At 40.1% G+C, this 5,456-nt stretch overlaps 1 protein-coding gene across 1 annotated transcript in view; it reads left to right on the forward strand.

Annotated features, from left to right (window-relative positions):
- The window catches only part of KCNC2 (potassium voltage-gated channel subfamily C member 2), a gene marked incomplete at its 5' end in the record, with an annotated part of 214,110 nt that overhangs the window by 177,001 nt on the left and 31,653 nt on the right, over positions 1-5,456 (forward strand). The window lies entirely within an intron of this gene.

Consider the following 5,456-nt stretch of genomic DNA (forward strand, 5'->3'; position numbering starts at 1 on the left):
AGGTTTCTGGGGTTTTGTTTAGCTTCTATATTTGTTACATAGTTGCAGCTCAGAGGCCAGCAGTGGCAGGAGGGGAACGTTGGAGTCCTCCATCACTGAAGCAAGCAAGCCTCATATTTGCTTTAAGCTGCCTGGCTGCCGGCCACCATCTTGGCTGGCAGTTAATTTGCATATTGCCCTGATTAGCCAATGGAAAGGGTAGTGGTCATATGCTAATTACCATGTTTCTCTTTTATTAGATATGATTTGTTGGTGCTATGTTCTAAACACAGACACACACACACACACACACACAATGAAGTGTATATGCTCACAATCTAAATAATGCATACTGAAAATTTTTGCCTGGAGTAAAGTTGTAAATGGTATACTTTAATGGAACATTAGTCCACAAATTCAAGCATGAAACTTCAAAATTTAAAAAAAAGAGAGAAAGAGAAAACATTCTCTGATCAGTCACATTTGAAAAGGTGATATTTTCTGCCAGAAGAAATAAACTTGGAGCATAAGTTCCATTGTCATTTTTTAAAATTTATCTTTATTGTTAAAATTATTACAGATATCCCCTTCTGGCCTACCCCAACCCTCCCCAGGCCTTCATCACCCTATTGTCTATGTCCATGGGTTATGCATATATGCATACAAGTTCTTTGGTTACTCTCTTCTCACCCACCCACCTCCACTCTTGAAAATACCCATGTTGTTGAAAATAATTGTCACTACTGATGATACTAGAGCAAAAACTGAATGGAAGAAATTTAAACCTGTCTTCGAATAACAATAACAAAAAATCAGACATGTCTGTATCTTCTCTGTAATCCATATGATTAAGAGAAATAGTTATTCAGTCTTTCTACTACAGTTGCATGGAATACTTAATATATTTCTTGATCTGTGGCATTTAGTATATTTTTCCCCAGGAAGTAAAAAGTTATAATTATTTCAAGAGCACCTCACTAAAACAGTCACATTCATAATGCGGCTGGCTGCTGAATGATGAAAGGAAAAGGTGTTATGGGAGGTGTTATTGTTCACCTAACGTGGCTTTTTCTGGCTTTAGAATATTTTAGAATCCAATAGGAGAGATTAAAATTTATAACACTTTAATCTAGTAATGGAATAAAGGAGGTGATGAGAGATTATTTCAAAATAGAATTTAACAGAGATTAAGTGACACGTGTTTCACTTTTTGCTTCTCAGTATTTATGTATCTTGGAATCAGTCTAGTTTATTAACATAAATAAAATTTGTAAACATGGTGAAAAATTTTTTTTATTGTATTCCTGTTTTAGGCATTAATAGTTAATAAGTCATTTTTTTAACACCAAGAAAGAGAAAATTATAAAATTGTATGTTGCAAAGTTAAAAAATTCATCCAAATTGTTAGGAATCCTTTTTTGGGAAAAATAGTAATCAATTTTGAAAATTAATACATTGATAAGGAAGTGCAGGCATACTGGACGAGTCTTACCCTGGCATCTCATTATTCTCATCTGCTTCTCATTGGGCTAAACCTGCCCATGTGAAAGGATATGTCCTGTCTCTGTTTCACATGCGTCTTCTGCTTCCAAAATGTATCATGAAAAACTTAAGGAACTCAAAGATTTTATTGAATTTACCATCAACATTGTTGATGATTGTTTATTGAGTGAAGTAGTTGAGGTGATTTAGTTCACGACGTTTATGAAATGACAGCCTGTTCACCTCTGCACCCGCTCTGTCTTGTGCTAACACACACACATCGCTGTCCTACTTCTCTCATCCTTGGTGTTGAAATCATTTTTGTGTGCAGAATAATCACTCTTCCGGGATCAGACAAGGCAGGCAGGTACTCTGGGAAGGCTAATAATGTGACACCAATTCAAATGTATTAATATATGAATTGAACATCTAATGAGTTCTGATTTCCAACTTCTCATAGTACTCATGGGACAAGGGAGTTTTCTCCATCTCATTGCACTGATGGCAAATTTTTCTTGCTTGTAGACCGGCACCCCACTATTCCTCATCTACTGCCTTCCTGAATCTGACTCTGGGTCCTCCCTTTCAGATGCCCCCATCCTCTTAGCATCTATTTGAACTCCTTTCTGTGCCTACAACAACCTGCACCATGATGCGCTTCTCTTCTTTCACATGGTCCCATGAAACCTGCAATCCATTTTTACTACAAATTAATTCATTGTTATGGACTAAATTTTTTTTCTCTTCCTTGCCCCCAGAATTCATATGTTGAAGCCCAGGTGCCAATGTGACTGTATTCAAAGACAGGGCCTTTAAAGGGATATGTAAGGTTAAATGAGGCCATCATGGGGGGGGGGGGCCCAATCCAATAGAACTGGCATCCTTAACAAGAAAAGGAAGAGGCACCAGAAATGAACACAGAAGAAAGGCCATGTGAGGACATAGGGAGGAGGTATTGATCTACAAGTCAGGAGGAGAGGTCTTATGACAAATCCACCCTGCCAACACCTTAAACTTCTAGCCTCCAGAACTATGAGAGAGCAAATTTCTGCTGTTTTGTTTAAGTCACTTAGTTTGTGGCATTTTGTTACGGCTGCTTGAGCAGACTAATACATCCAGTTTGTAGTTCACTTTGCTGTCATTCTTCCACCTCCTTGCCTAAATGAAACCTAAATTTTTCTGAGGTTGCTTTCAATTAGTGCTTCCTCCTTGTGCGATTCCTGGGAAAGAAGAACTTTTTCCACTTTCTTCCTGTTGCCAAGTTCATACAACTGAAGCTTTCCTCGTTTGAAGTAAAGTTTGTAGCTGTGCTTTCTCCATTTAGGTCATTCCTTCTCATTAAAATTACCCACAAATTTTCTGAAGCTCTTCCAATCTTTCTTGTTAACATCAGGCTTTTTCACCTAGACTTTTTTTTAATGCTATTCTCTCCACCAGTAACCACACAAATTCACAATTCTTGAATTTACTCATTTGCTTAAACTTTGTTCTGCTTCACCACATGCCACAATGGTCTTGGACTTAGTTTATGTAAATGCTCTGCACTCTGGGCAAAGAAAGGATGTGGTGGTTTTAAAATATATTTTTTTTAATTCTTCATATTCTTTTCTTCAAGAGGTGGAATTTAATTTTTCGCTTTTGAATGTGAGCTGGACTTAGAGATGTGTTTCTAACAAACGGAATATGGAGAAAGTGATGATGCATAGCATAACTTTCGAAGGCATCACATTTTCTTGTGCTCTTTCTCTTTTGGATCCCTCACTCTGGGGGAGGCAGCTGATGTGTGATGTTGTGAAGACACTCAAGGAGCCCTATAGAGAAGCCCCACAGTAAGAAATGGAGATCTTCTTTCAATAGACAGTGAGGGATTGAGATCTCCTGCCAACCACCTTGGAAGCAGATCTCCTAGCCCCAGTTAAACCTTCAGATGACCACAACTTCTGACCAAAATCTTGACTGTAGCTCATGAGAGGCCCTGAGCCAGACCCACCCTGACTGATAGGAAATTGGGGTAATAAACATCTGTTGAAGTTGCCATTCTTTGGGGGAGATATTTATAAGCAATAGACAACTATAACAATGTCCAGAAGCACGGGAGCAAAGACTAATTAGGAGACTATGGTAATTTCTCAAGGAAATGATTGTCACTTGGACTCCGAGGAGTTAGTGGATTAGGCAGTGAAGTGAGGAGGAAAAGGAAGGCACCAAGATGACCTCTCAGGTTTTTGTTGTTCTTTTGTCTTGTTCTGTTTTTCTTTTTATTATTGATTTCAGAGAGGAAGGGAAGGGGAGAGAGAGATAGAAACATCAATGATGAGAGAGAATCATTGATTGGCTGCCTCTTGCACACCCCACACTGGGGATCAAGCCCACAATGCAGGCATGTGTCCTTGACCTGAATCGAACCTGGGACCCTTCAGTCTGCAGGCCGATGCTCCATCCACTGAGCCAAACCTGCTAGGGCGACCTCTAAGTTTTGACTTGACTAACAGTGTTCCATTCACTGTGGGAAAGAAGAGGAGGGGAAGAGCAGATTTGAGAGGAGAGAAATAAAAAATGTGCTTAACTACTTGACATCATGCCCTCTGACAATGACAAGAAAGCTATTGAGCAAGAAAGGAGCCTCAAGCTCAGAGAGGTAAGGGCTGGAGATATAAATTTGAACCAAGCAAATGAATGGAGTTTTTAATAATTGGACCATACTGCGGCACCTAAGCACAGACAGAGGTATGGAGCCCAATTGTAAGTTTCTCTCACATTTGGGGATCAGGTGGAGGAGAGTACCGAGTCAAGGAAACGGGAAGGTATTGTGTCCAGAGAAGTGGAAAGAAAATCAGAAGAATATAGTGTCCTGGAATTCATATAGTGTCTCAAAGGGAAAGCACCTATAGCGTTTGTTGCCTTTGGGAGAGTGAACAAAAAACACCCATTGGAATTGGAAAGGGGCTTACAACTGATGACTCCAGGAGAGCTAGCTATTCTCATTGGAGAAATACGACTGGAAGGCAGACTGAGGTGGGCTGATGGCTGTCTTTTAAGCATGTTGTCTCTTATTGAATGAACTCTATTTTACCTTTATTTGAGGTATTTATTTATTTTGTTTTTTTTCCAACTATAAGAGAATATTTATTTGGTAAATCAGAGAGGTAGAAACAGTAATCCCAAAAGAAATGGGTTTAGGAAACAAGTTATAGAGGTAAAGGAAGGGCCCTTGGAGCTTGGGAGTGAGGCAGGTCATGGTGATGGGCCTTGGGAGAGGGGGAGGGGAAGAGAAAGGCACCAGGGTGCCCCTGGAGGCAGAGTGTGCTGGGTCCTCCCTCCTAAGGGTTTAAGGGTGGAGAGTTCAGGGACAAATTCAATAGAATTTTCAGCAGCTTTCCAGTTGTGTCCTTTCAGGGTCCAGGTCTCCACTGATTGATTGGCCGCTGCCAGGGCAGGCAGTCATTATTCAATGCAGCAGGTCCTGAGGTCCACTGCTGGTTTTGTTGCTCTTCTGGGCCTGGAGCTGAAACACAACTGAAGCCTAGATGTTATCTCTAGAGAGGAAAGGTCAGGGGGTTCATCATTCCCCCAAAATAGATGACATGCTCCTTGTGCACAAGTGTTATAGCTTACCTTCATTTCTCCATAACTCACTGCAGGGAGCCTTCAACTTAACAGTTGGGTAAGAAATATTTGTTGAATTACAGACTCTTGTACAACCTATAGAGAAATTGCAGGAAAGAGTAAAACAAAACTTTAGGTTATTAAAAGAATCACATGAAGGACTATAACAATTTAAAAGGGACTTTTAGGTATGTGGGAAAAGGGTTCCCTCTAGTCTTTCAAGAGCTTACCCTGTCTAAAGGAATTTTCACATTCTCTTGTGTGTTTTTTGTTTGTTTGTTTTTTAAGAGGAAGGGAGAGGGAGAGAGAGAGAGAAACATCAATGAAAGAAACATAGATGGGGGATCGAGCCAAAAACCTGGGCGTATGCTTTGGAATCGAAGGGGTGA

The sequence above is a fragment of the Myotis davidii genome, unplaced genomic scaffold (genome assembly GCF_000327345.1).
Source record: "Myotis davidii unplaced genomic scaffold, ASM32734v1 scaffold54, whole genome shotgun sequence".
Lineage (NCBI taxonomy): Eukaryota > Metazoa > Chordata > Mammalia > Chiroptera > Vespertilionidae > Myotis > Myotis davidii.